At 41.3% G+C, this 15,506-nt stretch overlaps 1 protein-coding gene across 1 annotated transcript in view; it reads right to left on the bottom strand.

Annotated features, from left to right (window-relative positions):
* Positions 1–12,240: 12,240 nt before the first annotated feature.
* LOC146202729 (transforming growth factor beta regulator 1) overlaps positions 12,241–15,506 on the bottom strand; it is a 61,070-nt gene continuing 57,804 nt past the window's right edge. The window contains exon 5 of the mRNA XM_084588282.1: positions 12,241–14,286. The gene's annotated coding sequence lies outside the window, so the exon portion shown is untranslated. The remainder of the gene's footprint in view (positions 14,287–15,506) is intronic.

Here is a 15,506-nt window from a genome sequence, read left to right as displayed (position 1 = left end):
TGCATCGGATAAACGTAGAAAACATGGTCATGGCCGCGCGCCAATTGTTTGCATGTTTCTCTTTCGTGGTTTGCGCGCGTTGTACCGGCAAATGCGCGGAAAACTAAAATTTTTGATGAAATTGTGCAAATAGTAAACGGCAGTAGTGTGCATATATCTAGTGGTGTGTGCAATATGTGCATATGCAGTGACGATGCTTCAACTCACGCACGCAGTGCACCTATCCATGCACCGCTAGCTTTGAGCGTTTTCCAAACTAGCCTTTGTCACAACGAAGCTTTCCTCATCACGTTTCAGCCTTTATGCGGTCTTCATTATTACGACTCTCTATAAGTGCAGCAGGTGCCATTAAAATTAGGGGCGCAAAATTTTATTTTTCATGCTGGTCTCCGACTCATGATCATTGTGCATGATTTGGCTGACTCTAGTCACAACCTGTCGCCTGTTAAACTTTAGATGGATATTAAGCCTCTCATTTTCTGTCACTGCTCTTTCAGCGTTTTTCTTTACCGTTGCCAAGCAGTCACGAACTGTTCCTGGCAGCCCCAGTTCATTTTGAGCGAATTTAAGGCAGGCCAAAATGTCTTTTCAACCTGGTTCTTTCCGATTAGCTCCCAACTACTGCACTGTCCCTTCTTGCGTTGTTTGCATATTGAAAGACTTCACGAAAAATTGAAAACTAATGCCACTTTAGCTACTCAGTTATAGCGACCGTGACCAATAAACCATCCCGCTTGTTAGCCTGATTACGTGTTTGCCATGACGGCACCGCAGTACTTTTTGTTTTCTTTCCTGTTTAAAAGCAGATCCACCGCGTTGAAAACATACCCTTGATAAAACACACAGGGATTAATACTACGAAAGAATGGTGTCGGCAGGAGCAAGCGTATAAGCTCAAGTTTAGATAGACTTTGCAGAGGAAATCTGGTGTTTTACAATTCTTCAGTTATATCGACTGAACCATAGGCTGGATCTGAGAAAAAGATGAGAGAAAAAAAACAACCAATACTTGTCAAATTCACGAACCACAAAATTAAAGAATGCAAGTATTTGATGCAAAGAACAGATGAGTCGAGCACCACATCTGGCAAAAATGTTTTTTCCGGCCACCAGGCATGCACACAGAAAGCTTGTGGAATTCACAGAGAAAACTCAGCCTGAAGAATCGTTCAGTCTTCGTTACAAGCTGATTTTTGACATGTGTTGCAGCTAACTCCAGTCCTCTTTCTCCAAGATAACTATATGAAAATGGGGATCGACCTGTGCAGACACTTTGCAACATTTGTTTTTACTCATGTACGTAGTGTCAAACTGTCACCATGACAGCCTATCCTGCACCATCAATACCACGGGGGTCGATATTGTCGTACTAATGGAAACTTGGCTGAGTGAATCTGAGCACAACAGTGAAATATTTTCCTCCCAAAAGTGTTATTGCACATTTCGCTGTGACTGTCCTGATTGCTGTGCTGGCATTTTAATTATATCTGTGAGTCTAGAATGCTTTGAAGGTAATATAGGAGTAATCACTTAGCGACATCCACCCAAGCGCAGCCATATGGCTACAAAGGAAAGCTATACAGCTTTCTCAAAAATGTCATAGTTAAAGAAAAATTTGTTCTGGTCTGGGGATCGAACCCGGAACCACCACCTTTTTGGGGCAGTCGCTCTACCAACTGAGCCACCCCGTAGATCAGTTTTAAAATTCATCTTGTTTAGTGCAAAAGGGCAGGACACACAGTAACTTTAGAGGCGTTCTTTATCATAAAAGCAGGTCAAGATTGTGTTAGTGACACCTCAGTTGCTTAGTACAATGCAAAGATACAATTTCTTTCGCGCCACGTGACAACTTTCTGCATGCTGTTCTCAAAGTACTTGCTAGGCTGTGTGTGCGCAGGCCTGCGATTATATATATGCGTATTTTAGGCTTCAATAAAGCAGTTGTGAGCAGCGCTTGTGGTGTATGTGTTTTCTTAGTGTGTGTCCTGTCCTTTTGCGCTAAACAATGAATTTTAAGACTGATCACCAACAAGCTCAACAATTATCGCTTTTAGGCAGATCAGTTGGTAGGGTAAGAGTGAATGGATAACTCGAAGTAGGAACAGTGTTGGTCAAATGTCTAGGTGAATCCCCCAAGTCAGAGTAGATTTGTAACAGGGAGTAATTACTGACATCCACCCAAGTTGAATTTAACTGATGCTACTCTATAGTTTATTTCCATAGATGAAAATAATAACGAAGTGCTACTCTTTTGTGCATGTTGCTGTGCGCTGCCTGTCACCATTGGCTTTTATAGCAACGTTTATGACATTCTGAACATTATTCAGATTAAACATTTTCTGATTGGCCTATTCTCTTTTTTGTGGCTTTGATTTTCTAGAAATTAACTGGTCAAACACTCCTTTAATCAATGACGAATGATCTGAATCGGCAATTTTCATTAACACAAGCAGACATACAGCCTACACAGGTGACAGTTACTTTGCTAACAAGCACTGTAGAATTTGTTTCTAACGTAAGCTTCTTGACAGGTTCAAATGATCATTGCCTACTCCTCATTGCGTTGAGAATTGCTGCCTGTTTAAGAATGCCGCACCTCCAGAGCCGCGATCACGACCAATCGCAAGTCGCCATGGTTCACCTGTACATTAAAATGCATTGGTAACAAAAACGGTGGTTATACATCAGCAAAGTCATTTAGATTTTTGCAAGGCATTTTAGTGTTGCATAGCTTACATCATTACAAGTTAACTAACCTTACCATTACCAGAATGTACTAAAATATGATAAATGCTTTTTGTCTAACTGACTGCAGTTGTAGTATGTGCAGGTTAATAATGGCTTTAACTCGGCATGTTCATGTGACCTCCGGCACACCACAAGGTTCTGTCATCGGTCTTGCTTTCCTTTGTATATAGTATGATTTGCCTAAAGATCTGCAACATCTTCGGTAGGACTGTTTGTGGATGATTTAATTACTTACCATAAAATAAAAAGTGCTAATTGCCATGGCAATTGACGCTTAACCCAACTAAATGCAAAGTAATGAGCTTTTCGCATCGTAGCAATTCATGTCCTGCTGCTTACACCGTTCGTTGTTCCCTGCTGACACCCATGGCACCTAACAATATGTTGGCATCATTCTAACAATAAACGTAACACGGAAATCAGACATCAGCTCTATCATAGCATCCACTAACTCATGCTCGGACATCTGAAACAAAATTTTTAATTAGTACTTGCACCTGTGAAGCTTCGTCTGCACATATCACTTGTCTACTCAAAATTACAATATGCTAACTCAGTACGCAACCTTTTCACTGACTCGGTTAGTGATAACAAAGCAGCACATTTCACGACATAGAACTACGATTCTTTGTCCATTATCACAGAAATCAAAAATACCTTGTCATTAACCCTTCCTGCTTTGGGCACAATAGTATCACGCCTGTGCCTATCTTTTTAAATTTACAACATGAATTCTACTCATAAACATGTATTGATTGTGACAGCAACATATGCTTCATCTTGCATAGATCATTTATAAAAATTTGGCGTACTTCGATGCCATACATTTTACATGCATTCCTTCGTTCATTTTGAGAGTAAATCACCTACCACCAAATATTGTAGCTGAAAACGATGCTGATAAGAGGTTATCATCATTATGGTTTATCATAGCCTTGGTTCAATTCATTTCGAATGTGTGTATTTATTTCATTTGCTTTTTACTATGCACTTTGTTATATTTATAGACTTCTGCCATTTCACACAGTCAGTGTTAAAGGGCCCATGAAAAGGTTTTTACAAAAACTAGAAAACGTGGATGACCAATAGGTATCCCATCAATCATCACCACAATGCAAAAAAGTTTAAGCTACCTTTATTAGCATTGAAGATATGGGCGATGATAATGATGCTCCTCCTCTCCCCTTCAACTCAATCCATGCTGGCACGCAAGAAAAAAAAAGTAAAAACCTCACAATGGTGCTCTATCATTCCCCGTCTGCCTGTGTAACTTGGGAGCGTCCAATGAGCAGTGCGCCTGGCAAGCCCTTGTGACATCACATGGAAGGTTTGTGCGCATTGCTTACAGGGATGTGTCGCCCCAATCGGTCACGAGCAGTCGCCAGGAGCACTTTTAGGAATTATTTGTAAATTATGTGCTCCACACAAAGCTTTCAAATTTATCTCTAATACTCATAAGGACCACCTCTATAGATTTCTTGCATTGGAATATTACTGTAACTAGCATTTCAAACCTTTTAGATATTCTTACTAACGCAAGGTGACATTCTCTTCTATTTTTGGTGTTTACTTGAAATGCTCTTCGATTGCTTCTGCAATTTTTTTTCTTTTTGGCATTGGTATACATCTAAATTATTTTTCACATTTTCAAATGATGCTTTTTGTTGCAGTCAACTTTTTTTGCGACAATTGCATGCACCATATTTTTTTCTTTTTACATGTGTGTGTACGTATTGTTTCTTGTTTTACCACCTTATTTTTTGCTTTTGATGTTCCACTTGCCTCAATAGTGCCCTGTGGGCCATGACAATATTGGAAATAGATAAATGAAAATATAAATAACCATATTTATGTATGTAAAAATTAATCTTGCACGAAGCACATAAATGCAGCTTGAACATCACAACGTAGGTGTAATACAATCCAGCATAAATTCTAAAGCATAGTGCTTATGCCTACAATAATATAGCACAGTCAAATTTGCACATAAAGTGTAGCACAGCTCCAAAGTTCTAACAACATGCTTGATTGCACCCAATGTTGTTTGGTTTTAGTTCCACCTATGCAGTTGTCATAGCACTCGAACACAGCATGGTCATAGTGATTTTGTATGAGAGCATAAACATAAGCATGAAATTTTGTATCAGAGCATAAACATAAGTTGACATGGAAAAAAAGATTAACCAGCATTGTGTTTGTGTTTTAATGTGCAGACAATTAAAACAGCAAAGTTTTGTATGTAATGGGAACTGAAGATATCAAGGCCCGCTACGCCTTACATGCTGTAGAAATGCCAGCTGTGCAAACGACCATGCCGGAGACACTTAACACGGGGCTTATGAGCAGTTGGTCAAGTAGGCCTCAGTCCTATGCCTCTGCTTGAAGATGAGGCTTTTGGTGCTGCATGGAGTATTCGATTCTGACTGTGGAAGCCAGATTTTGATCAAAGCACAGTGCAAAAGTGTTCATGTACCAAAATTTCAGCTCCTGTTAAAGGACCTCAAGCAGTAAGAATTAATCCAGCCTTCCTCATTGCTCTCAGTGGTGCTTTTGCAAATAAAAATAACTTTGTTTAGCTCATTGTCATAATGCGATTCCAAGTGCTTTCGTCGACATTATATTAAGGCAGCTCAGAGACATTGCTCAACCTAGTTGGGAACTATGAATCATGTTGACATAATCAATGCTGTAGCAATAGATTTGTTTGGATTGGGATTTTTTTGCATGCTACTAGCCTCTTCCGTTACCTGCCCGAGGACGTCCCAATTCCTCCAACATACACCCGGGGCCTGGCCAGAGCCCTATACACAGCCCGGCCAGCCAAGTGCATGAGCCCAGCTCAGGCCTGCTAACAACACAAGAGCTAAACGCACTTCACAAAAGCAAATATTGATACTGTGAATCTCATTAAAAAACCTAACTCGTTAATGTATAAGCACAAAATTATGTAGTTTTTCATTCAGGCAGCCTTGTCCTCTGCATTTTTTGTCCATAACAAGGTACATTGCCAGGGATACCACAGCTGCATACCAGCCTGCTGAAAATAATATAGTGAAGCCTATTTCCTGTCTTTCCAATTTCGGCCTCAATTTTCGAAACTCTATGACAAGAAGCTTCTTACTTTGTGGCCAGTAATTTGGCGCTGCCATTCAAACAGCCAAAGCCCATGGTTCTCTAACAATCACTTGGCATTATAATGGCCCTGTCTGGAAAAAGTGCAGGAGCATTTTACCTGACATGTCATGAAGCTGTCGAATTCTGCAGGTCTTGCGCTTTGCTGACACTGCCTTTACAACCACAAGCAATTCTCAGTCACTCATTCCCCTCAGTTTGACAGCGTTTTCATGTTGCCTGTTTAGCGCATTCCTCAGGTAATATAATTTGATAAATGGCCCAGGCAGGAGGGGAGAACAATGCCATTTTCCAGTTATTGTTGCAGGCAGCGGAGAGAACAGCCGCAAAAATATAAAGCAAAAAGAAACTAACTTTTTCATTTCCTACTGAAAACCTCCAGATGTCATTAATTCCATTTCGGTGTGTCTTATCATATGAAAACTAACCATTTGTATTGTCTTTTTTTTAAACGAGGGGCCAAGGAAAAGCATGCCAGAGGTATGCGGGCCTTTGTAATGCAGCGTGGCGGCTAATGCTTAGGCGATACACAGCAGGCAAACAGAGAGGTAACGGTCAATCTCTGGCTTTGAAATGGAAGTCAGCCCTCTGCGCGCCCTTGCTGGCATGGTACCGCTTCAGCAAGAAGCTTTCTTCCCATCTGCTCGTTATTCTTCACAGCCTGCCCTACCCATCTCTCTCAAATGTTATCAATATGGAGACAGCTGAAGGCTGTCACTCTTGACAATTGACACACTGTAAAATGTAGCCATTTTCAAGCATCAACCAACGCTGACATAAACAACGTTCACTGAAAGCAAGCATATCTAAAATACAACACACAATCATGAGCTTGGCCATAGCAAAAATTTTAATCAAGTCTATTTACTGTACAGGTATCCTTTTAGTCTGAACGAGGTTTGAATTATTCTCACAAACAACATGTATAAGAAAGCACAAATTTTTGAGGTCAGTGGTTATTGTAGTCTTCAATTAGCATAATGTCAGACAAACTTGCTTGGTTTTACGTGGCGAGAAATGAATATGTTGTCATAGTATTTATTTAGACAGCTCCACTCATCACCAATTGGAAGTTACGTATTCAAATACAGAAACAGTAGGTGTAGAGGAGCTATGCTTTGCCTGCTCTTATGTTGTAAATGTATACTCCACACAGAACTTTCTGCCAGTGTTGCTCCTGAAGCGCCAATTTCCACGCTCAAGGAATCTAATAGTCCATCATATTTTTCTTTAATAATGTTGTTTATTGTCTCCATAAAGGGAAACATAAAGGGAAATAAGAAAGGAAAAAAAATAATGGAGGTTGTTAAATAAATGAGAAAAGGTTAGCCGACTGAATGAAGTCGAAGAGGGAGCGGTGGTGAGGCCTGTGCGTTGTTGGGTTGTTTGGTGGCAGACCCACTGCTGTCAAGTGCTGAATTCTTGTTGGCTTGAGTGCTGGGCCAACCTACAAGTGGTGAATGTTTGCCTCAGTGTTTTCAGAGTGGCTGACAGCACACCCTGGCCAGGGATATAAGGGACGAAATTGAGGCCCATATTGTAGCGACAGCAGGAGTGAGGGCAACCTCGACCCTAATCCTCCGATGCACAACCTCCTCTACACGGATGGGCAAGGCCGCTGGGAAGAGTTATGAGAGCAAGTGTGCGACACTGGAGGCGTTCCTTTCTTGTTAGAAGGTAGGTAGAATTATCCATGCTGAGGAACTAAGGCATTGATAAGGGTAGGGTCTCAAGGAGGGTTGCAGAATCTGCAGAAATTTAACTCAGCAGGCCACGTGGGCCCCAGTCAATTCGAATAGGTTGCAGGACGAGAGCGGCTAGATGATGGATGTCCTGGCATATTTCTGGGCTGTGACTGACACATCAGAGTAGTCATGTTGCTTGAAGGGTGTCAGTGCGATCGACAGTGTGGGCCGTAAGAAGCAAGGTAATGGCAGCTGCAGAACAAAGCGCTTCTTATATAGCAACCAGCTCAGCAAAGAATAAAGAAATAGGTTGGAAGTTTTATTAAACACAGGCTTATAGGGAAGGTGGACAGCAGTTGCCATTTTGCAACTCTGGATGCTGGCATCTACATATGCAATGATCATGAGCATCTGTGGCAGTGTTGCCTATAGGAAACAGGTCCAGAAACAACTTCAAGGGCTGCTACCGTCATCCATATAAAATTCCTTAGAGGTCCCTCTTCCATGAACTTCATCTTCATAAGATAGTCCACTGATGAAGGCCTAAGTTTTGGACGAGAGCAAAAAATCGGCCTCATGTCGTACAATTTTTAACTAAACACATGTTGTACATGCACCTGCATGGCTGAAGAAAGAAAGAACAGTGCAAAGCGCAAAATTTGAACCCTTTGAGTTAAGAGACAAAGCTCGTCAGAGAGCTTTTAATACTCACAGTACAACTTGTACACCTACTATGTTGAAAAGTCCATGCTTCGTGCAAGACAATTAGATGAGCATGCCAGAAGATGGGATGCTTACAGACTTTGTCGACGTCTATGAATATCGCTTTAGATTTAGGATTTCTATTTATTCACTCATGCAGTAATATCGTACTGGTCTTCAATAAACTAAAGCACAGATTCAGTTGTCACCAAGAATAGATGGGGCATCTTAGGTGAATCAACTGATGGCATGCACACCTATTCGTTCTCAATCTCTCCATTAGAAGACTTTCAGTTTACAATGCAAACATTGCAGTATCGCAAAACCACGTCTCCAGTATTTGCCCTCCAGCTCATTTATCATTCATCCAAAGAAGTCGCACTACCTTTGCTGGGCAGAAAATTTGCTCAATACTCCACGTTTGCCACTTTCCAATGTCCAACTGATGGCTACAGTCCTTGCAAGTTTGGGCTTTGCGTTCAGGTTTTCGCCGATTTTGTAAACAGGGTCTGGGAAGCTGGAATCATAGCTGTTGAACATGCTTTTGCTTCTATGTTCGCCTTCACCGCGTGCAACATCTTTCATGGGCTGACGGACTTTTGTGAACATAGAAATAAGAGCTGAATCGTTCCTTTTATTCCCTTAAAGTATGTCCTATGACTGGGGTCACTCAATAACTGGAACAATGGCTGTGCTGTTCTGTCTTAGAAAATAGGCTTACAAGTTGCGCCATAAACATTATGCAAAAAATAAAAAGGAAGTACGCAATAGAGTGCTATTTTTCCTTAATGTTCTGAAACCTGGGTAGGCTAGCTTTTTCACAAAGAAGACAATGAAGGATCACTGATGTAATCTCCATGCTTTTGTATTTTCAAGACCATCTCGTCTATCCTGAATTTATTCTCAGCTCCATTCAACACACCGTTTCTTCAAAATCTAGTGTGTGTTCATAAATTGTTGAACCAACTCAAACACCCCAGTATAAGTTAAGCTCATTTTCTTTTTACATACCCAAATGTAACAGCACATTGTGGATTTTGTGCTCTGAATGTAGTAATAAAATTGCGCTAATTACCTGTTGACACCTGTAGTTATCGCTTGTTTACTCTTAGAGAGTTAAACAATAGGCTTTTAGGAAATACTCATTCAGTACACGAGCCCAACCCGAGCCTGCGGCCAAAAGCCCAGTCCCAGCCCTGGCCCACAAAAACACTGTGCTACCCACCATGGCCCGTGGGCCAGGTTGGGCAGCACTGTGCATTTTGTCCAATTTGTTTATTGGTATAGAATGTGACGTTTAACATCCCAAACCACACACTCATTATTAGGAGAGTTGTACTGCAGCACTCCAGACCAGTGTCAATTACATGGATTCGTCAATGGCCACTTTTGCATTTTACATCCATCAGAATGTGGTTGCCATTGCTGGTGTTCAATTCTGAGATTTTGGGCTCAGCAGCTAATTTCCAAAGCCACTATGGTAGGTTGTAATAAATTAAATACAACCTAAATTAATTAAATACAACCTAAGGAATTAAATTAAGAGCGGTGCCGCATCAGAAAAAATGAATACCTGGATGTCAAACAAAAATAACATACCAGTTTCTTTGTATGATCTCCACATATTTTGCATTTCTGTAAGACCAGTAGGAGAAAATATAACTTCTGATGCTATAGGCCACCAGTCGACAATATCTCTCGCTTAATGCTTGTACTCTTAGTATAGAAGCTTGTTCTGGTTTTTCAGAATTTCCTCTCTTTATGAATCATCTGATAATTATTTAACAAGCAGCAAGCTCCAGTGCACTTTGCAAGCTCTTGTTAGTGTAACTAAATGAGAATGTGAAAGAAAAAGGCAACTGTGTGCTATTGCTTCTTATAGATACTTTTGCAGATTTCTATACACATCATCTGCATTCTTCTTTATATGCACTGCCTTCAGAATGAAGTTTCTACACTTCTCCCACACATTATCTTTAAACAGATGCTGTCCATAATGCCAGAGTTTCTAAAACTTCTTTTCAAACCTATTTTCAGAGCCTAGACAGCCTAGCAAACACTCGTGTGAACTGCTAATTGTAAAGATAACATTAAACATATGTCTCCATTGTAAGCGATTAGCTTTTTTTTTCCAGAGTTACTGTTTCTGAACATGAATAAATTTTCAACTACCACAGTCCTACAAATGGTAGGAGCTACAGTAGTTACAACAGGTTTCCACTGCTTCCAGCCACAATTCTGAAGTTTACCCCTATTACAGAGAAGCAAAACACTTATCCAATACTCTCCGGCATTGAGAAAGTGCCACAGAGCATCTACCTAGAATAAGCATCAATCACCTGGTGTGGGTTGCCGTTTTTAATGTGCATGAACTATTGCTGAAAATATGTGTCGTTTATAACCACCACAGCAACAGAATAAGCATCAATCACCTGGTGTGGGTTGCCATTTTTAATGTGCATGAACTATTGCAGAAAATATGTGTCGTTTATGCCCACCACAGCAACAGCTGTACAGGAAGGAAACTTTCTCGGAATGCAATGGTATTAACATTGTTTATTGCATTTAAAACCAAGCTCGCTTGGGGCTGCATAGAATGTTATCTGTGTGTACCTGAACCAAAACGGACACGTGGACAAAGGTATGGGAGTTCTTAAGAATGAGCCACCGGCGGTCATGTAATCTAGGCGAGTCTGGCTGTGGGTGCATACAAGGGAGAAGAGGCAGGTGTGACATAGCTATTGTTGTCATTTCTTTGCTTGAGAAGGCAAAAGGTCCAGCAGCTCATTCTGGTGAAAAAACTAAGTTGCAGATGTCAAAAATGCAAATAAGCTTTACATGGTGCCATGGCAGGATGTTTTGGTAGTTCGAAAAATGAACAGAAGGCAGAAAGCAATACAAAGTTGTGAATTACGATACTTAACATCGTGAAGCGATAAACAGAAGGAGAAGGCAGAAAGCAATACAAAGTTGTGAATTACGGTATTTAACATTGTGAAGCGAAACATAGGCTATAAGGGATGCTTTAGTGGAGGGCTCTGGAATAATTTAGTTTATGTGGGGACCTTTAATGCACACTGATATTGCACAACACACAGGTGCCCTTTGCATTTAGCCCCCATTGAGACACGGTTGCTGCAGCCAGGGTTGAACTCATATCCTCTGGCCCATTAGTCAAGTGCCCTAACCAATGATCACCATGGCAAACAACAGTACAAAAAACAAACTGTAGAGAGCAAAGATATGCACTCTGGTTAGTTTACCTACTGCTGGGCAACTTGAGAACTGAAGTCATTCACATTCCAAGATCACAGCCAAGCCATCTGCTGCTGTGCATTTTTGTGCAGGCAAAGATGGAGGACAGGAAGAGAGCAGTTTTAAATCTCAGCAGAAGTTAATGAGTGATTGTAGCCTTTGGACTACATTTATCTTTTTACATCAAAAGGGTAGCATAGCTCTCTTCTCAGACTTTGTTTAGTGCCATTTTGCACTGATGACAGCTACAAGGTGACTCGTCTGAAGCTAGCAACAACAAGCATGAGCAGACTGAATTACCGACTGCACAAAGAAACACACCTGACCTGTCTATCAATGCACCCTCACATTTGACATTCAAGTTAAGCAATGTTGCTCAAGCAAAATAAACATACTGTCAGTGGATGGTGACCCACATCCAAGTTGCTCAGTCAAAGTCACCGCCCAAGAAATGCGTCTTGGAGAGGTACAGCAAGTGCATGCATGAAATGTTTTGATCCGACTGCTTCAGAACTCAATTTTTACTAGCTCTATGAGGTTGTCGAACGTGATCAATTTGGAGAGTCTGCAACCTGTGTGCATCTGAGATAAAAATGTGCTCAGATCTAAAACAAACTTTATGGGCTTCATCAGAAATAGCCACAGTGTACTCGCCCTACCAGGTAAATAAAGCACAAGTTCATTCCTACTAGTCCAGAGTCCTAATGGAGGTTTCCAGGCATTTTCTGAAATTGCATGGCCCATTAGGAGACATATGGACAGAGCACAGAGGCAAAATAAACACAAAACCAGCAAGCATTTGTCCTCTGTGCGTGTTTGGAATTTTTTTCTTTAATTCACTACACGAAATACTCGGCAGTATCACACCGGCAAGCCCAAACAGGCTGCCTTATCAGTCTAGAAGTTTGCGCTGAAATCTACATGGCAGAACACAGTTGTACATAGATGTTTGCTTAATATCCCTTTGCAGCAACACCCATATCATTTTGAAACATAAAACGAATTTTAAGAAAAGATACTCGTAGGGAGGAAAAAAAGCATGGATTTGGGTGGAATATGTATACAAGCACAGCACGTGGTGAAGTAGAACAGACTAGATAAGCAGCTTGGCACTCCCCCTCCCTGATATGCTGCAGGAGGACTTTTTGACTGGTTAGTTGATACATGATCTTAATTTTTACAGCGCTGAATAAACACCACAGGAACACCACAAGAAACACCACCGTTTCTGTCCTTTTGTGTCTCTCTTCCTGTGGTGTTTCTACAGCGCTATAAAAATCAAGACCCCTCCCTGAAGGATGCCAGCATGCTTGCTCACTCAGTTGTCTAGCCAGAGCTGTCAGTCTTGGTGCAATCTCCGGCTTCTTGTGTTGCTGCATTCCAACATTACACAACAGCTGATGGCACAGAACGTCAAAAGCAACCCTGATAACTCTATCAGAGTGTTGTTACGTCAACCTGAAATCGGTGCCCACGACACGTGTCGATTGCAGGAATTCTCGCAGGCATCGCAGGTCCACGTTGCTTTGTTTGGTGTCAGATGTTTGACAGCCATAACAGAAGTCAGAACAAGTTTAAAGTTCAAGCAAGCTGTAATCATGTTTGCGAAATTTGTTTGCCAAATAAAATGTTGTTTCTTGAGCTTGTCTCGTCAAGATATTGCTGTGAAAACAGGGAAGAGGGTGGAATAGATTTTTCTAATCTAACCCCCCCCCCCCCCCCCTCCCTTTCTCATAACTGGCATCACAATTGCAAAAAAAAAGGGGTGCGTAACCCTTTGACTGTCAAATATCCCGAAAGAAATTCACCCCTCAGTGTCAAATGTTTTTAAACACTATGCGTTTAGCACAGTACACGTACATAAAAAACGCCGTGGGACAAAATATGGCCGCAGTACCCGTACGGCAAAAACAGTCAAAGGGATAAAATAGAGTGAATACGGTATTCAAGAAGCCCACCAAATATAAACAAGTATGAAATTACACTGGTTTACTGGCATCACTTAACTGTACCAGCGAAATGACAGAGGCCACCAAAATTTTTTTTTTTACTCCTCCTGGGCAGCCGATAAGTCAAAGTGAGTTGTGGCATCCCAGTAGATGAGTGCATTGGCTTGAAGGAACTGTACACAAAACGAAGTTCAAAAAAAAAAAAAAAAAAAACACTGTGACTGACACCTCTGCCAGGTGGGGTTTATTCAACATCCCAGGAACCATCACTGTAACCATCACTGTGCTCAATGACTGGTCTTGACACTCAGAGCAATAATATTTAGAAGAAGAAAAACCAACTTCTTCAGCAATAACACAATTCTGTCCACACTCAAAGCCAGTAGAATGCAGGCAGCATCTGGCAGCTGCAAAAGAAGCTGTGCTGCTGTTCTGGTTGTTGAAGCAACTCTGAGCAAACGGTTTTATTGTAGCCACAGAATGAAATCCTTGCACTAGGTCGATGGCTCAAATGTACAGAAGTGCCAGGCTTCAGCCTTGCCTGCTGGGTGGAATCTTGCTGTAAAGAGATCGGTTCCCCTTTCTCTCAATTCCTGTACTCTGTGCATCACAGCGGTGAACCTCTACTGATGCCTACATTTCTGTGACCTCATTTGACTGCCTTCACCAGTGGGCATTTCCCTTACTAAATGCTCTTGCTTTGGGCCTTTGACCGAAGAAAGTTCTTGCAGTCTACTCAACCTGTTGAGCATGTGTTGACGACCTTGTCCATAGACAGGGTAATGGAATCTTGCCATCTCACCAAGACAGAGTCCCTGCAAATTAAGTTGCAATAACACATCATCAAGGGCCTAAATGAGATTGACTTTTTTCTTTTTGCACAAAAACATCCCTCGACTATGATTAAAATGTACTGTGATCGTTTAATGCCAAATTCTCCAGAAAAGTCACGTACTATATGGTAAACAGAGAACTACAGATAAGACTTTTCTTAATATATGTGTATGCCACAAGCACACTGAGTATAAACCTTACTACTGTCTCAGCTGCATTAAAGAACTCTAAATCAAAACAACAAAATTCTAATGAAATGTAAGACTTCTTTGCACTGCTTTTCATTAAAACCACTGTGGTATTATTGGTAAAAGCATAACATTTAAGTACAACATTCAGAGAAAAAGCAGCTATAACAGGTTCCTCACCATTCTTTTCTCATGGCAGCTAAAGAAAAGCATATCTACCTGTATCATGAGAATCATACTGTGAATTATCTAACACAAGAACCCCAGTGACACTGTTAATCAGCAGATGTACCAAGAATTAAGGAAACATACTCTTCAAAAATGTTTTCCCAATACTGAGGCTAGCTGAATGAAAACTGCACTATTTGCATCCAAATATGCTTTAGGTGTAAGATAACTCAATGCTTTTATGCTCTAAATGAACAGTGAAAAATAGTGCATGCTCATGCAGCTCCTGGACATGACAGCAAGAATGATGGAGCACTGCAGAATGGTTTTGAAGTGAAAGCTTCACTACGCCGTCTATCATTCAAGGTCAACCTGGCAGGCCACTTGACCTTCAAAGAGCCAGAGGTCACAGTGTGGCTATTAGCTATGCCATGATACCACCACTTGACCTTTGATGGCAGATCTCTTGTAGTTGATGGCATCCTTGACTCTATGGTCTTCAAGTTCAATCACTGCAAAACCAGGTCTGCCCATGTTTAAACCTAAGCCTAACCAAAGAAAAACCAAGCAGCGCCAGTGACTGACAGGTGCCCTCACTGTGACGCTAGACCTGAGATTTGTGATGTGCGTCACTTGTAGTGGACATGCCCAGCAATGGCTCCGATTAGAAAATGGCTACTCATGAAGGTGGGCCTGCGGTGGAACCACGACTGTGATTATGAGAAGTGGCCATTGGACAACCACAATACCGCCAACCTCTGCGACTACGTCAGTGAAACTGGAGTTCACTCCTTTCAACTTTCTATCTTCTGCATTCCATTCCCCCTTTCTCAACTTATGCCTTA

The sequence above is a fragment of the Amblyomma maculatum genome, chromosome 1 (genome assembly GCF_055883805.1).
Source record: "Amblyomma maculatum isolate TAMU_Amacu chromosome 1, ASM5588380v1, whole genome shotgun sequence".
Lineage (NCBI taxonomy): Eukaryota > Metazoa > Arthropoda > Arachnida > Ixodida > Ixodidae > Amblyomma > Amblyomma maculatum.
This window is presented reverse-complemented; position numbering and strand designations above follow the sequence as displayed.